Consider the following 19,500-nt stretch of genomic DNA (forward strand, 5'->3'; position numbering starts at 1 on the left):
GATCTTATATAGGCCTTCACTGGCCGTTATAGCAAAGCCCGCGCATTTCATAGCCAATAGATTTGTAACAACATATGCTTTCTTAACCAATCCAATTAAGGGTACATCACTTCTTAGCCTATAGTTTAAAGATCAGCATTTTGCGTCAGTGCTTAGGAACTGGCAGGTTTTTAAGGCAGTCCTGGGTCTTGCAACATGGGTCTTATGAGAGACATCCGGTTATCTGGTCTGACCCCCACCCTTCGAGTACCTGTATCTGAATTCCTTGCTCAGGGGCAGAAAAACCAGTTATTTTGCAGTGCAGGTTCCTATAAAGCGGATCTGAAAAAGGTTATCTAGACCTGTTCCTTGAAAAACAAGTTATTTTGCAATGCAGGTTCCTATTAAGCTAAGCTAAATTAATTCTGGTGGTAGTCCATTTTTGGGCCTGTCCCTTACAGCATTATGTCTACTGTGTAACTACAGCTATGAGTGAGTGCCTGGCGTTGTATAGACCAGGACAACAATCTAATGTTCATGTTTCCCAGTTCTACTCACATCCTATGCTCCCGTGTTGTGTGAACGTTCGTTCAGTCGGAGGCATTGAGCAAGGAACTCGAAAGAAATTTATATCATGGAAGGCCCAGGTTCTCTCAGACCTGTGACAAAGGTAGAGTGCCCAGAAATCTCCTTTTATTGATCATGGTACCTCTAAAGGGCACAATAAATTGAGTTAATCAAAAGGAGTTACAGAAAGAACATTGTGGCAGCAAAACATACATTGTTTCCTTGAGTCAGTAGGCCAGTAATTTTGGCCTCCAGAAGATACAAAACCAAAACCAAAACTGAAAACTTTCTTGGGCTTGTACTTGGATTTGCATCCCAAAGACTTGTATTTGGATTTGCATCCCAAAGTCTAGTCTGGCTAGAGTCTTGAATCTACATCCCAAAGATCAGGCCTGGCTAGCACCTGAGATCTGCATGTCAAAGTTCAGCCAGGTTTCTGTGAGAAAAGGAAAACTGACCCTTATAATATACTGAAATTATTTACCAAAGGAAGACAGTTTGTAGGAGAAAAATGTTCAGCCTCATCCAAACTAGTCAGGACATAGGAGAAATATCACCCATTTTCATGGGTCCCTATGTTCCTGCCCGTTGTGTGGTGCAGTCTACATGGGCCCACCCTGACAGCCCAGTCCAGCCCCAATACTCCTGTATTTATGTTATGACCAGTTGCTCTTAGCTTCTGCCGTACAAATCTGTGCCCCTGTACTTTCTCCTATTAAAAAAAAAATCCAGTGACTCAAACTGGCCTGTTGCTCCAGTACTAATACTAGGTATAAACTTGCTCTGAGATGGGTATTGGCAGAGGATACTATATTTTGTCTTTGCCTGAGACCACCGAAGGCTAGAAGTCCCTCTCCGCCTGAAGCACTGACAGGAGTCTTCTTTGTTTGTGACCACAGCTTTCAGCCTAGGTCATGTGTAAGTGGATATCTAAAAAGAGGTGTGTGCATTTGCAGCCCATAGATTTACCACACACACTGTGCCACCTTGGTCAACCTCAGCCACCTATTACAGCCTGGCATAGTGCCTCCTTTTGGTTTCTTCGCCTTTCCTCCAGTCCCATTGCTACATGATCAGTTGGCTGGATGTTAAAACTGCTCTGTGTACACACAACACCCTTAGTGATCTTAGCACATTGCTATCAGTTTGTTTGTTTTTCTGTAGAACTCCTCATGGAATTATTTCTGTTGTATTGCATTTTTCACCGATGCAATTCATGGTGTTCCCTTTTCTCTCATCTAGGCCTTGCCTCTAGAATAAATACTTTTCCTAAGTTACTTTTTTTTTTCTAAGTTACTATTTTAATAAGTACTTTTTCTAAGAGTTTTGTTTGTCTGGGCTTGGTAGCCTTGGTTGACAATGCTGGGTTTCTCCTATTGATTGCACTCATAATGCTGCCATGGGTTTTCCAATCTCCCATCTCCTAGAGACTTGCAACAGAAGTCGGATTACACTTGGAACATTTCATGTGTTTGAAGCGCCCATTCTTCTCAGTGAAGATGTTGCATTTGGGACCGTCTTTAATGTGAACACTAATGTATTTGGCTGTTTCAGAGTAGTCTGCTCACTTCATGAGCCCTTTATGGATTGTGGCACAGTCTGCGGGGGATTGATACATCTGATGACACTTGAAACAGAAGATTGTGTACTGATTACGCTGCACCTGTGAGTTTTTGGCTCCTCTATCTGGATAAACATGGGGCAGCCTTCCTCAGGCCACAGTTGCAAGTAGTACTGATTCTCCACAGTCTTTGAAGAGATTGTGCCAATATCTCTCTCTCTCTCTCTCTCTCTCTCTCTCTCTCTCTCTCTCTCTCTCTCTCTCTCCTTTTCTTTGGGGGGGGAGTAGTAATGGAAAGACCAACTACGCTGTACTCTGGGGGAGTTTGAGGCAGACAATCTGTCATGTTGTCGCGTTTGGTACCACACATGGTGGAGCTCAGGGCATACCACTTGATCTGTACTAAGAGATCACTCCCGGTGGTACATGGGAGACCATATGTGGTGCTAGGAGTTGAACCCAGGATGGCATTTGCAAGGCAGGTGCTTTAACTGCTGTACTATCTCTCTGGCACCAAATGGGGATAGACAATCCTGACCCATGCAAGTAACTGCCATACTCACATTATCCTTGATAAGTGTCCTTGACTAAATCATGCTGCTCCCAACATCTGTGGCAAAAATAATGCTACTTGTCAGAGAGAGGAAGAGAGAGAGAGAGAGAGAGAGAGAGAGAGAGAGAGAGAGAGAGAGAGAGAGTAGGTTTTGCTTCAGGACAAACTTCATGCATGCTGTAAAATGGTGAGTAGAATGTGCCTTGGGGACCTGATGGATTGACTGAGTTGAACTGAAGCCTAAACAAGTATTTGAGCAGAATTTGACTGTTAAAATTGTATCTTTTTGAAATCTCTGTGACTTGTCAGTGGAAAGAAAAATAGATAATTTTTGTAACTATATGAGAAACCAACATTGTAGGAATAATGCAAATGGAGAGCAATGGGCACGAATGACTTTCAGTTTAAGAAAGTGATTATGCTGGCTATGTTGGTTGAAGGGTACTCTTGGATTCCTTAGAGATCAAGCAAATGAATGGGTGGTTTTCATTAGGATCAAATGTACTGGACATGGTTGACCCAAGTTCCATCCCTGGCACTGCATATAGTCACCTTATAGTCACCTCAGCACCACAAGGACTGATGTATTCAATCAGGAAAGTAACGTATTTCCCCCTCCCATGAAAACAAACCAACAAACTACTGTATCAAATTCATTAGTGCTTTTATTTTTTGTAATTTTTAGAGATCTTTTGGAAAGATGTCACACAAGTATTCTTACGTAAAATTTCATCAGGAACTGGAGCTCTGTTGTTACTGAACAAGATGCACAGGGCCAAATGGATGGGGATGCAGGTTAAAGTAAGCTGCAGACCAGTGTTTATCAAGGCCTGAAATGCTTCTTCCCAAGAGTCTGATTTTTAAACAAGTACCCAGGTTATTATGATGTATAGTGAAATGTGAGAATCACTGCTTTGGGAATTGTAGTCATCAAGTAGGTAACTTTTTAAAAAAAAATTTTTGTTTTATTTTATAAAGTAGTTCACAATATTTAATTGCATTTAATATTCAAACACCAATCCCACCAATGAAAGAATCCATATTAGGGCATCAAATTTTTGTGTACTTTAGCTAACTTGCAACATTGCTTTCTGTAAAACTGCTTGGCTGCTTTGCACCTGGGGGAGAGGGGACTTGCAAAGTGAACAGGGCATAACTTCTTTCTACAAGATTCAGGTGTATTTACTGTCCCTGAAATGTATTGTCTCAGTAAAGCACCCTGCAGATTTGGGTAAAGGCTAACTCAGGATGCTGGTGGTTGGGGGAAATTGCCCTTTCCTGGAATGTATTGTCTCACTAAAGCACCCTGCAGACTTGGGTAACACAAAACGAGGATGGTCAAGGGAGATTACCTAAGGCTTAATGATTCCAGCTATAACCTTGCTTGTGCTGACAATCGATGTACGTAAATGCTGATCTTTGAATCTATAGGCTAAGGAGTGAGGTACTTTTAAATGGATTGGTTAAGAAAGTATATGTTGTTACAAATCTATTGGCTATGAAATGCGCGGGCTTTGCTGTAACGGCCAGTGAAGGCCTATATAAGATCCCCTTTGAAGAAGTTCGGGGCTCTCAGCCACTGCCCATTTTTGGGGTATGCTGCGGAGCCCCAGCATGCTGGTCTAAATAAACCCCGTTTTTACTCCTGCAGGAATTGTGTCTATCTGGTCTCTCCGCGCCTCCCAGGGCCAGGGAACTCCCGATCCCAACACCACCATTACACCTTCCCACTACCATATTTTGGGTGTTTCCATCCCTAACCCCGATCCCTGCCCCAAAGCAGAACTGAAATAATATATTTTGTATTGTTTGTTATGAAAAAGCACTGAAAATGGTATAAAAAAGAATCTTTATGAAAGGGGCATGGCGCACAGCGGCGGTAGGGCAGTGGCTCTATCTCTCCCGCCTCCCGCGTTCACGTTTGGTAGTCACAGGTAGTCACACCCTTCTTCCCCCACCCCGGGGAGGTCGATGGTGATAGGCAGGCAAGGGAAGGAACGAGGGCCAGGCTGGTTGGTCTAAGTCGCAGTTTATTCTGATCACACCAGTCTCCCTTCTCTGCCTCTGCCTCCGTTTCTTCCTCCCCCATGCTACTTCATTCTCCTTCTCCATCCCCCTTCATCCCCCTTCTCTGGAGTTTGGATTCTGATCCCTCTTTCTCTTCCTTCTGATCCCCCAGCCCACTCTTACAGTACAGTTAAATCCCAAAGCATGAGGGGTTGGGGTAATAATTACACATAGGTGTGGTCACCATCAGTAGGGGTAGAATTCTTTCCCTCAGGGAAAACCGCTCCTAGGACAGATCCTCTCTCAGCAGGACGACCCACCCAAGAGCAGAATACTATGGGTGTGTTTCTACTCTCCTTGTCCAACAAGCATATATGCATATATAATATAAATCATTTTGTATGAATACAGTAAGAAATATCTTAAACTTATAGAATTGCCCTCCTAGGGCCATCTCGATCTCAGACTGCAGTGTTCAGGTCAGATAGTCTTTCTCACCCCTAGCAAGATCCTAGTCACATCATTACTTTTGGATCATGACAGCATTTGTCTATGATCAAACTCTTAACTTATAGTTAAGAATCTTGGCACTTTGGTCTGGCCCATTTCGATGCCAGGGTAGCTCACCGCTTGCCCTAGGTCCATTCAGTCCCTCGTCAGGACCCTGCTTTTGGGGTGTTAGGAACTAAGGGCTACTGAGGCTTAAGTCGAGAAAGCAGATGCCTGGGAGTGAATAATATTCAAAGCCAATCAAACCCTAAGTTACAAAGCATAATGTTAACGGTCTTCCTGTATCTATACAAAAAAGGCATTGTTTTAAAGTAAACTGTTCATAATGCATAAGGAGAGGAGAAAGGCAATATTTCACTCATACATATAAAATCATAGATTTCTGAGGAATCTGACCTTACAAATTAACGGAGTCTGATTAGGGGGAAAGCTGATTAACTGGGTGGGGAGGAGAGCATAGGGAAAACTGTTTACAGATAAACACAATGGAATGGAAGTGCCTCAGGAGCACTGTGATGGGTGTAACCAGATAAACCTAAGCTCCTTGTGGAGGAAGGACAAAGCAATGTCATCCTACAAAGGTTGTTGTTGTGCAAACACAAAATGTAGGGCAGCCATCTATCTCTCCCGCCACCTGTGTTTGGTAGTCTCAGGCCATTTTTCCCACTCCAGAGAGGTCGATGGCGATGGGCAAATCCCATAAAAGAATTTTATGTCATGGAGGGCCCAGGTTCTCTCAGACCGTCACCTCCAGGTTCTCTCAAGCACGTGTTCTCTCTGAGAGCCCTGAAAATCTCCTTATATAGATCTTGGTACCTCCGGTGCAATACAGTGATGTCATCAAAAGGAGTTAGAGAAAGAACATTGAGACAGCAAAACATACATTGTATCTTTACATCTGCAAGCCAGTAATGTTAGCCTCCAGAAAGAAGATGCAAAACCAAGACTGAAACCTTTCATAAGCACTTTCATAAGCTATAAGCACTTGGATTTGCATCCCAAAGGTCAGTCTGCTAGAGCTTGGAATCTACATCCCAAAGACAAGAATCTGAGCTTTACATCTCAAAGACTAGTCCTGGCTAGAGCCAGGAATCCCAAAGATCAGGCCTGGCTAGCAACTGAGATCTGCATATCTAAGACCAGCTAGGTTTCTGTGAGAAAAGGAAAACTGCCTCTTACAATATACTGAAATTATTTACTGAAGGCAGTTTGAAGGGGAGAAATGTTCAGTCTCATTCAAAGTAGTCAGGACACATGGGAAAGCTGCTTCTAGGACAGATTCTCATTTAGAAGATCAACCCACCCTAGAATGGAATCCCCTGGGTGTGTTTCTCCTCTCCTTGTCCAACAAACATATAAACATACATAATATAAATCATTTTGTATGAACACAGTAAGAAATACTTTAAACTTATAGAATTGCTCTCCTAGGGCCATCTTGATCTCAGACTACAGTGCTCAGGCCAGACAGTCTTTCCTATCCCTAGCAGGGTCCTAGTCTCATCGTTACTTTTGGATCGTGACAGCATTTGTCTATGCTCAAACTTCTAATAGTTAAGAATCTTGGCACTTTGGCCTGGCCCATCTCAATGCCAGGGTAGCACATAACTTACCGCTTGCCCTGGTTCCATCAGTCCCTCATTGGGACCCTGCTTTTGGGGGCGCTAGGAAGTGAGGGCAACTGAGGTTTAAGTTGAGAAAGCAGATGCCTGGGAGTGAATAATATTCAAAGCCAATTAAATCCTAAGTTACAAAGCATAATATTAACTGTCTTTCTGTATCTATACAAAAAGGACATTGCATTAAAGTAAACTATTAAAAAGACATAAGGAGAGAAGAAAGGCAATATTAACTTACAATACAAGTTCAGTGTCCTAGAAGGATCTGACCTTACAAATTAACCGATTCTGATTAGGGGAAAGGCTGATTAACTGGTTGGGGAAGAGAGCATAAATAAGTGGTGACAGATAAACAAAGGAATGGGAGTGATTCGGGAGCACTGTGATGGGTATACCCTGATAAACCTAAGCTCCTTGTGGCAAGGGAGAAAGGAAAAATCAATTGTTATCCTACAGTTGTATTTCACCCAGGAACCATTAAGCCCTTCTATAAGAGATTACTAACATGTTGATAAAGGTTGAGACTTGTATGCTTTTTATATATTTATCTGTAAAAAAATTTATATTTTCCCTCTAAGATTGGTTGCCTCCTACTTTGAATACTATCAAATTTGGTGCCTTAATCTTGGAGTATGGGTAGGGTGTGTGGTTTGAAGTATTGGCTGTGCGTTCCAGGAATAGATTCACTCATAGGCGATGCTCTGCCATAGCGTGTGAACGGTTGTGAGCATGGCAATGGCTGGGTTCTGGAGGCTGTTGGCTGCTGGGACTGGGTCTATTGGGGTGGGGAGTGATCTTACCCGCCCCTCTTCCCTGGGGTACCATGAGTGAAACAGCCTGTCGTGGGGTCCGGTGGCATGGTTATGGCAAGTGTCATGTTATGCTCCCTTCTAGGAGAGAAGGGCAGGTGATCTGGAAGTAGTTAACTTTTTTTTAATTAGGAAGTTCATATTTTAATTTTATAATTAAATTTCCCACTATTTTAAAGGTAAATGTGTTGAAATTGCAATTATGCAAAGGCTGTCAGACAGAAACAACCAGAATCCTATTTAATCTATGCAGCATTTATAAAAGATAAAAAAATTATTACATTGGCCTAATCTTTTGATCCATGTAACAGAATGTCTTACTCTTGAGTGTGTAATAGGCACAACAGATTATTACCAAAATTAGTTGTCCCAATGATTCACCTGAGATTCATAGAAATATACAGAAGCATTGGAACCTTCTTTTGGTGCCTTATAATTTTATGAAATAAAAATGAGAATTCAATGCCTGGATTTAAATTTAAATTACTCTCTGGTAAAGAACACTTTCTTACATATTTGTCCAGCCAATTTTACAGGATTATAGATACATATGAAATTGTGTCTTGTCTTATATAATTCACAGACAGTGTTTTGCTAGAATTTTATAAATTGAACATTTTGTTCTTGGAGGTTCCAAGGAGTGCTTAGGGGGTCCGGATCTCAATGAACTAGGCTTAATAGTTCAAATCTCAGGACCAGCAATGCTAAGGTGTTAGAGACCACTAGGACCACATCTGGCAGTGCTTGTGTAAGGGACAGGCCCAAAATGGACTACCACCAGAATTAATTTAGCTTAGCTTAATAGGAACCTGCATTGCAAAATAACCTGTTTTTCAAGAAACAGGTCTAGATAAGCTTTTTCAGATCCGCTTTATAGCAGCCTGCACTGCAAAATAACTGGTTTTTCTGCCCCTGAGCAAGGAATTCAGATACAGGTACTCGAAGGGTGGGGGTCAGACCAGATAACCGGATGTCTCTCACAAGACCCATGTTGCAAGACCCAGGACTGCCTTAAAAACCTGTCAGTTCCTAAGCACCAACCGAAAATGCTGATCTTTAAACTATAGGCTAAGAAGTGATGTACCCTTAATTGGATTGGTTAAGAAAGCATATGTTGTTACAAATCTATTGGCTATGAAATGTGCGGGCTTTGCTGTAACGGCCAGTGAAGGCCTATATAAGATCCCCTTTGAAGAAGTTCGGGGTCTTGCCTCACCTAACTGACCTGCGTGTCTGTGTAGGCGGCTTGACCCTGGCTAGCCTGTCTTACAATAAACCTTGCTTGCTGTTTGCAGTCTCTGGAGTTTCTTTGTCGTTAAAGGGAGAGCACAATCCATGCCCTAACACTTGAAAGGATATGCAGTGCTGAGGATTGAATTCAGGAACCTATGCATGAATGGCAGGGCTCCAGTCAGTTGAACAATCTCCCTGTTGCCTATTTTAAAACAAATTTTGTAAAGATATTGATATTCTCTTGAAACTAAAATAAGAAAGTCTTTGAAATATCAGGTTAAAAATAAAGGGAGAAAAATTGATGCTAGTTTACAAGTGTCACGATATACCAAAATATTGCAGTTGTGTGTGTATGGCTGTCTGATGCATATGTATGCTAACAAATGTAAACAAATCTGATTTTTAAAAATTCAGTGTTTCTGCATTCAGAACTTTATGTTATTTTAAATGCCTGCTAGTAGAGCTATTAAATGATACCCAGTATAAGTTGTTGATATGATACAATATGTAAAGTCTTTACCATAAAGATGATAAAAAGGAAGATACAAAACACAACATGGAGGGGAGGGGTAAAAACAACAACCCAGCATGTTGTGTATGTGTCATAACTTCAAGCCCCGTCCTCCTTTTTGTCTTTTTCTTTGAATATTAATCTAAAGAATAGAGAAATTATTATGAAAAACTTGGGTACAGTAAGTCACCTTTCCCACTTTTCCTAAGAGCTCTCTTCTGGCAAGAGTGGACCAGGCAAGGTGAAGAGCCATTGGTAGAAGCAAGGAGGCCTTTGTCTTGGTTTTTTTGTTTGTTTGTTTGTTTTGTTTTTGAGCTACACCAGCAGCACCCCAGACCTACTCCTGACTCTGTGCTAAGGAATCACTCCTAAAAGTATTGGGGAACCTGGGTTGGCCACGTGCAAGTTAAGTGTCTTACCTGCTATGCTATCTCTCTGCTCCCCTGTGCCTTCTTAAGCATAAAGGACAACTTATCTTTTGGATCTGTGTCAAGTACGCATAAGTCTTCTTAAAACCATCTCCTTAGGTCAGCTAATCTTTTCTCAAATTTGTGTGAAAAGCCTAATTTGGATAACTTATTTATTTACTCCTTTATATCTATTATGGTGGTCGGTCACACCTAGAAGTGTTCAGGGGCCACCTGAGTCACATTCAGCTGTGTTCTGGCGAACAGAGTGTTGGATATTGAACCCAGGACCTGGTATATATAAGGGATATATACTACCACTCTCATCACTTGAGCTATATCCCCTGCCCTGGTATATTTATTTTTAAAAAATTAATTTCTGGATCCAATTCCGTACAATCAGACAATTCGAAAGAAGGCCCTGGGTATTTGTTCTTCTTCTAATACACACATACACACATACACACACACGCGCACACACGCACACACGCACACATACACACGTATATATATATTTTTTCAGTAGTATAATGAGAAGACTTATATATCTTAATTTGCAATTTTTGATTATAACATAACCAAACATATTTATTAACATATTAATATTAATATAACACAATATTAATAGAATATAAATTAATATAATATAAATATAACATAATATAACATAACCAAACATATTTATTAACATATTAATAACATTTATTTTCATAATAGCACTGTAGCATTGTCCTCCCATTGTTCATCGATTTGCTCAAGTGGGCACCAGTAACATATCCATTGTGAGACTTGTCATTAGCAACGCAAATGCCCTACCCGCTATGCTATCGCTCCAGCCCATTTTCACAAATAATAGGATAAAAGTTAAAAAGATTTTGTAGTTATGTGAATTTTGGTGCAGTGGATGTGTAAGTAATTCTTATTTCAATAGTGTTTTGGGAGAGTTCTTAATTATTTTAACCATAACAATTAACTGAACCTGGACAATTAGTTCATCCCATGAATTGATAGTAAATATTTGTATTTTATAAACTCTTAAGTATTACAAGGAATTCAATATAATTTTGACTGAATAAATTGACATGCTGATTTTAATTTATTCAAAATGATTAATTTATATTATTCACAGTTTTACTCAAATACATTTGTTTATGTATTTCTAGGTTCATGTGCATGGTAATTGAGTAAATATGCACCTTACGACATTAATATTTAAACTTCTTCTAATTTGTGAAGTCAGTGTATACAATTCAGAAAATACCTTTCATTCTGAATATGAAAGCAGGATTTTTACAACACAGATTGCTTTATAATTCTGGTGTCTTTTAGGCTACAGAAAACTATTTAAGACTATGCTGCCAGTTTATCTTGTACCTTTTTTTGTTCAATACTTTTAGATGAAAAAAATATTCAGCTGTATAAAACGGGTAATTTTGATAAGACAGAACTTCCCACTGTTAAAATCATCTGCAATCATTACAATGCTTGGGCCAATCTTGTTAAGATTAAACTCTATGCATTTTAATCTCAATATGTGAGTTGCACATAAATCAATAAATTACAAAGAGTGCATATGGTATAAGATGTTTGATAGATTTATACAAGGATGAGACCCAGAACCATTTTATGGAAGGAGAGAGAAGAGTTGAAATTTACTAAAAGTACTGTCTTGACCATGATAGTTTCTTCCTTTTTCTGGGGCCCATGTTATTTTTCAATTTATTATGACACCTCCAGGATTTGGGTGATGCAGTATAAAAATTTCTATGCATTTGTTCACAGCTCAGTAAAGATGTCTGGAATCCCAAATGTCATAACCACCTTCTAGGTAGCAGAAAAAGAGGAAGGACAGTTATTACAACAGTGTGCCCTTCCATTGTGGGATAGCTTCCTAGTAATATAATACAGCGCTTCAGTTTATGGACCTTGGCCAAATTTTAATCAGCTGGCCAAACATTGCTTAAAGGAGACTGGAAAATCAATCTCTCTCTTTCTCTTTCTCTCTCTTTCTCTCTCTCTCCTGATTATATAACCAAAAATCAGGGATCAAGGTTTGCTCAGTAGAAGGAAAGAAAAATTAACCAATTAATATTTTTCTCCTTGAGAGCACACAAAAATATAGCACCAATTTGTCTAATAGTTCATCAATCTGATTTCATTGGTATAATGAAACCTTTTGATCATTAAATATTAAGTTAATGGTACTTAGTAATGCTACAAGATCACATTTTTCCTAATATTTTCCTTAATATTTGTCCTTGAAGAGAACTCCAGGCACAAATAAAATATAATAATGAATGTTTAAAATCTTAACTAGAACTGATATCCTGTGCAGTATCTCTATGATTAATTTTCATTAAGTTTCTTTTAACTTTATGTTAGTTATTACGTAGCAAAATATAATAATATATTAATATAATAATATTACATATTAATTACAATAATAACATTACATTGTCTCAGGAAAAACTCCAATCTGATTTCTAGATTTAGTTATCAAAGTAACACAGAGAAATAAGAAAAGTCTAAACAGACAAACCAACACACCATAAACTGACTGAATTGCTTTTTAAAAATATTGTATATTCTCTTTTTTGGCACAGGTAATATTGGACTTCCTTACCAATGGTGAAGTTACATGTTAATGTAAATGCATTTTGTCAAAGACATGATGAGGAAAACTGCTATATTTTCGGGGAAAATTCTTTAGTTTCTCCTTCCCTTGCCACAGTGATTTTTGAAGTACACATATAAATTGATCTTCTTTCATCTTGAGTCTCTATAAGTAACTTCTTGAAATCTATGATGACCATGTTGCAAGAAAAAAATACAATTTTCCAAATCTACTTATTTTAGGTGCTTATTAACTACAGCGTCATATATTCCAAAAGCATATGTTTTCTCAAATAAACCTTGAGGCACTTTAAATTATCATTGACATGTTGCTATAATACATAACAAAAACAGTTAAAATTTTAAGATTCTATATCTTTAGAAAACCATAGAAAAATTTGTTGTTGGGCTTGAGTTATAGTATAACAGGTAGGGTGCTTGCTTGCTTGCATGTGGCTGACCCATATTTGATCTCTGGTACTTGATGAATGAGGACAGAGCTAGGAGTAAGCCCTAAACACTGCTGGGTGTGGCCCCTAAAATAAAATAAATAAAAACTAAATGTCATTTGAAGGAGAATTTATATTCATGACACATTTTATTGTATGAAAATATGAAGCATTAGCATAAGTAAAAAAGAATTAACAAATTATTGTTCTAATTAATTCCTAAAGAAGTAACTGATAAGGATCAGTGTAAAAGACTGGTTTCAGCCACAACTCAAAACTGAACAATAAAGGTTTAGTAATGAGTGCTTTGAAAATAACTTATTACACCAATAAAATATATTATTCTTACCAGCAACATTAAATTATGTAGTCATTCAACAAATCCTTATGAGGCAGCACCTAAACCACTCTTTTTAGTACCGGCAAAATACAATAATGAATGAGTCAGATCTGGTCCTCAAGTAACTCACCAAAAGGGGGGTGAAAAAATCCTGTTAATTTTGCAATTGTACAAGGCAGGATGTGGCATTACTGCATTATTGATAAGTATTGGATGGGAAACCCATGCATTTTGAAGCAAGTGGGGATTAAATAAAAAAAGACTAACAGAATCACAAAAGGATGCTGCTCAGTATTCCAAAAATAATCACAAATCCAAATGTAGCCTGCCCACACGGCAGAGTCTGGCAAACTCCCCGTGGCGTACCCAATATGCCAAATACCAGTAACAATGATGGGTCTCATTCTCCTAAAGAGCCTTGAATATAATCTCAGGGCTAGGATGAAGGAGACGTTACTGGGGCCTGCTCGAGGCAATCGACGATTAACAGGATGATTTGCGATTTGATTTGTGAATCACAAATCCAGAATGCAGGAAGCCAGCATGGGATCCTCCAGGAGATGATACAAGCCACAAATTCCTCGTCAGACACAGTGGGGAGATAAAACCATGTGCTTGCCCCTCCAGGGTGTCTAAGCTTATTTTTGTTCCTGTGAGATAGTATCCAGGTCCTAACTTAACAGAAACTCAGCAAAATTCTTACCATCGAATGCAAGTAGTAGTATCAGCCTTAAGAGACTATCCAGGCCTGACTCGGAGGCCTGTCAGAGAGTAAGAGTCCTCATGGATACGGAAAGCCCCAGATCCAAGAAAGGATATATGTAAGTCTGTACAAAGGCCAAGTCTAGTCTTTTTTTCTGGGTCCTTTATTCTGGAGTAAAAACCTATTTGTCCTTTCTTTGAAAACATCTTCTATCCCTGATAAACTTTTCTCATGCCGATAATACACAATGAATTCTTCTACAAACACACATACCAGACTGCTACCCCCAGCAATTATATTATATTAAAAAAAGGCTATCGGGCTGGAGCATAGTATAGCAGGTAGGGTGTTTGCCTTGCACATGACCAACCTGGGTTTGATAGCCAGCTTCCCATATGGTCCCCAAGCACCTCCAGGTATAATTCCTGATTGCAGAGCCAGGAGTAGTCCCTGAGCATCACAGGGTGTGACCCAAAAGAAAAAAAAAGCTATCACTTGATAGGAGAATACGAGAAGTATTCAGATAGGGTAGAGAATTTCAAGGAAAAGAAGACAGTTAAGCAGATGCCTCTTTTCAAACATATACTATAATAACCTGCTTTTATTCATCAGACACAAATTGAGCTCTGAAAAATAAATAAATTCTTGATGTGTGGGGTCTAGGAAAGGAGCATAAATTACCTACTTGAAAAGGAGTCATGGAAATGAGAGGATGACAGAAGCAGTGAGGCATGGCAAAGAGCACCACAAGACAGACATATGCCTGCATGCGCATATGAGAGCGTGAACAAAGATTCAAAACTCATTGAGTTATGTATCATTCTGCATCATAATTACTTTCACCAGTCCTACATTTGATAGCAGAGAGTACTCTACAGGAGCTTAGCATTTCATTATTCATCCTGTATCCCAGAGTAGCTTGACAAAGAGAAAAAAAAGTCAGTCAAATAAAGCCTTGTCAGCCAAACCAGCCCTGGTGGAGATGGTTTTGTCCTGAGTCTCACAAAAAAGCTCACCAAATGCAGAATTGTATGGAGAGTTATGATTTTTCAATGTTTTATTCTACTATATGAATTAGTATTTCAAATTAAGCAAGTCTTAAAGGAAACCAGAGCAAATCACAGTCCAAATATGTATATATATATATATATATATATAAATATGTATATATATATATATACTACTTAGTGAGCTACCTTGATCCTCTTGCTCTAGATCAATTTCTTAATTTTTATGCCATTATCCTCTTTGGTATTTTTATGAAGCCTATGTCCATCACAGAATAGGGTATACAAAATATATAAAACAAAATGCAAGAGCTGGAAATATTGAACCGGAAGTGAAAGTAAGACACTTGCCTTGCAGGCTGCTACTCTAGCTGCATAGCTGCTACCAGGTATTAGTTTTTGAACACTTCCAGGGTTCATTTCCTGACCACACAGCCAGTAATAGCCACAAGAACTACCAGGTATGCTCCAATCCCCCCTCAATAAAATAAAATAGAATCCAATAAAGTGTAAGCATTATAGAAGAAACTTCAATTTTTCAATTTCAGTTGACTACCAAAGTATAAAATCATTATAATAAAATGTACTCTTAATTAACACATGCATAACATGATCTAATGGGGAGTAATAAGAGTTATTTTCAATGTAGTGATAAATATAAACAATACTTTAAGATCTTTCAACAACTGAAATGTGATATAAACACATACTATTTTTGGTTCTCAAGTTATAGGCATTGTTAATGTTACTGTCTTTTGAGAATTCTGTATTGCAAATAAAACAGTGTGAAAATAAAGATGATTCTTTTCCTAAATTCACTGGTCTGTTCTTGAACTCTCGGTTAGGTCTTCTTGCTTTAGACACATCTCAATTTCCAAGAGGTCAATGAGCACACTTCATTTTTATTATTCTCTACATGGTCACCTATCATACTATCTTAACACTTGGACATAGCATAAGATGGAAGGAATAGATTATCCAATCATATCACTAACATATCTATATAACATGCTCAATAATCATATAAACATAACAAGTCAATTACTAACTGCTGGAGCGATAGCACAGCGGGTAGGGCGTCTGCCTTGCATGCGGCCAACATGGCCGACCCGAGTTCGATTCCTCCGCCCCTCTCGGAGAGCCCGGCAAGCTACCGAGAGTATTCGATATGCCAGACACAGTAACAACAAAGTCTCCAATGGAGACGTTACTGGGCCCGCTCGAGCAAATCGACGATCAACGGGAGGGCCTTTACTTTACTTTACTTTACTATTATTATTATTTTTCTTTTTTAAAAAATTTTATATTGGTAAAACACCATGAGGTACAGTTGTAGACTTACAAATTTTTGTGCTTGGGTTTCAGTTATACAATGATTGAGTACCCATCCCTCCACCAGTGCCCATTCCCCACCTCCAATGCCCCAGCATCCCTCCCACCCCCAACCCCCATCCCACCCCACCCCTGTGGCAGAGCATTCTCTTTTGTTCTCTCTCTCCTTTTGGGTGCTGTGGTTTGCAAAAGAGGCATTGAGTGGCTCTCATGATGGGTCCATAGTCTATTTTCAGCATGCATCTCTCATCCTGGGAGGGTTCTCCTAACACCCTTTACTTGGTGTTCCCCTCTCCATCTGAGCTGCCTTCTCCCTCACCATGTGCGGCTGGCCTCCAAGCCATGGAGTTAACCTCCTGGTACTTATCTTGGCTATTCTTGGGTGTTAGTCTCCCAATTTGTTACTTTATATTCCCCAGACGAATGCAATCTTTCTATGTCTGTCCATCTCTTTTTGACACAGAATTATTAATTAGGAAAAAAACAATCATTCCTCCACGATAAAACATTTTATCAAATTATATTCTGCATTTTGATGTAATGCTCACGATAATAGCTTTATAAACTAAGAAATACAAATTCTTAGGTTCTAAACTAATCTGTTTTTACCATAAAAAAAATTACTTTGATAAATTTCTCTTCAAAAAGGAAGTAAGAAAACATAGTTGGGATAGTCTATATTTCTACTCATTATAACAAAAACCTGTCAAGGGAATTTGTACTGCAAGTGTAAAGACTAAATGAAGTTTGGGAATTATATGCATTTCCAGACTATTGTAACAAATTATCTCAAATTTCATGGCTTAAAACAATACAAACCATGATCTTACATGATGATTGTTAGTTTGATTGTTTGGATTGTGGCTATTTTTAAAATGTTTAAATCATTATAGATGCTTAAGTGATAGAAAAATACATCTGTGTTCTTGGAATTTCATATTGTAGGTAGTCATAATTTTTAAGGATATGTAAGATTTAATTAAGATAAAGATTTGTTTTTAGTCTATGTTGTTGATGCCATTTTCCTATTTCCTTATGCCAGTGATATTGTGAGTAGCAATGAACAATTGCTGAGGGCTATTCCCAGGTGAAATTTGCCCCTGAAACTTGTGAGTGTCTCAAATAAAAGCATTTATTTGTTTTCATATCTGACTTTCATATTGGTAGCATAATAAAAAATGAAATATTCAACAAAGAATTGTGAGAAGAATAAGTAAAATGGCAAACCCTCCTATTGCTGGCTGAATAGATGCGTAAGCATTGGTGTGCAACCTTTTCTACCCATGACCCTTTAGAGGACTCTATGCACATCTTCCCTTTCATAGAGTCTTAGTTTCTTCATCTGGGGTACTGTGTTTGGATGTATGACCTTTATAACTCTTTTGGCTTATTTCTCACTGGTTCAACTTATTTCGGTGACATATCAAGTTCAGAATGGTAAGATGAGTAAAGCTTTGGCTGCCTTTATGAAATAACTATTAATGTAGAAAGATGGCTTTAATAATGAATAGGCCAATGAATATAGGAATATTGTGATTATTTCCAGAAGCAGAATAAGCCACTGCCAGTAGAGTGATATTAAGCAACAGAAAATGAATTGTGGTTATTATCTCTCACACTTCTGGGGTGACTGGGGTCAGATAAGCAACTCTTGCTCAGACCTCTGAGGTACTTACAGTTAAACAGAGGCTGGGGCCTTGATTCTCTCATGGATAGTCTCATTCACAAAGCTGATGATTATTACTGTTTTTTTTTTTACCTGGGACTTTTGTAGGAATTGTCTATCTGGAAACTTAGAAATGGTAGTTTGTTTCTAATGCAAATAAAAAGAGTAAAGCAGAAATAAAAAAAATTATGATGTAGGGAGAGAAATACTGCTTTACTTCAGCTGCATTCTAGCATACTACATGTTAAGATGAAATTGCTAAAGCTGTCCTATCATATCATATTCAAGAGACTAACAAACAGTCTGTGGACTTGTTTTATTTATTTATAATTTAATTCTATTTTTTTAGATGCCAGAAATTGAATTTGGCAGGGTCACACATACAAGGCAAGTGTCCAGTGAGCCACATCCTTGGTTTTCTTGACATATTTTAAACCTACCCAAAGAAAGGTATATAATTCATTTTTCAGTTCAAATTTTTCATTGTACCATTATACCTTATATTTGCAAGTATAAATAGTGCACAAGAAGATGGAAGATTCATAGTGACTACTTTGCAATAAATTTTTAGCAGTAATGCAGTTTGATTTGTAATTAAATTCTTTAATAGAGGGTAGAAATTATGCATTTTTATAGTAAGATTGAACTAGGTACTGGGATTTCTCATACTTTCATTAATAAATATATACATATATATAACCTTCTAATCATGTGAGCTAAAATATTAGTTCCCAAATGTTAAATACTAGTGGAAATATTTATCTTCTTTATACAACACTTATGAAATAATATGCAAACAAGCTTTGCTTCATGCTTTGACAAATGTTTTATCCAATTTCATCAGAGGTTATCATAGTAAACTCCTCTCCCTCATACTGAAAGGAGTTTAGACCTGGAACTCTACTTTCTTTCCTCTGGCATCCAGATATGCTAATGGGATGAGAGCAACAGAAGAGAACAGAATTGTGGTCTATACTTCTCAGTGTGGACTAACCAGTAGAATTAAACTGAAGACAGCAGGGGGACTTGGAAGATGTGAGAGTATAACCCGTGACCAATAGTATCCCCTCTTACAAGCTGCTGAAGAAGTCCATGTAGGAAATTCAGTTAGTACAATGGGTGTTTCTATTTGCAGGAGTGAAATGTCAAGTCCAAAAGTCAGTAGCCTAGCCTACTAGATCCCACTTTGATCAATTATATTTAAGAAAGCTTACAACAAAGGTGAGGAAGATATTAAGATACCACTGATTAGAAAGCTCAGTCTTCACCATAACCAATCCAACATTTTTATTTTTATTTTAATTTTTGGACCGACCACACCCAGGGCTTACTCCTGGCGCTGAGCTCAAGGATCTTTCCTGATGGGGCTCAGGAGAACATACCGGGTGCTAGGGATAGGACTAGTGTCAGCAGAGAGCAAAATATGCCCCATGCCTGCTGTACTATCTTTCTATACACCCCTCCCACACACACATACTTTTATTTTACTCCCTCTTCTATTAAAATTTTTTACTATAATTTTTTTTATTAAAATGTCTGCTTTCTAGGGGTTGGATATGCCAGATATGGAACCAAAACAAAACAAAAATTCTGCATTTTCACACTGATGAGAGAGAGAGAGAGAGAGAGAGAGA

This window comes from Sorex fumeus, unplaced genomic scaffold, assembly GCF_029834395.1.
Source record: "Sorex fumeus unplaced genomic scaffold, SorFum_2.1 ptg000086l, whole genome shotgun sequence".
In the NCBI taxonomy this organism is placed as follows: domain Eukaryota; kingdom Metazoa; phylum Chordata; class Mammalia; order Eulipotyphla; family Soricidae; genus Sorex; species Sorex fumeus.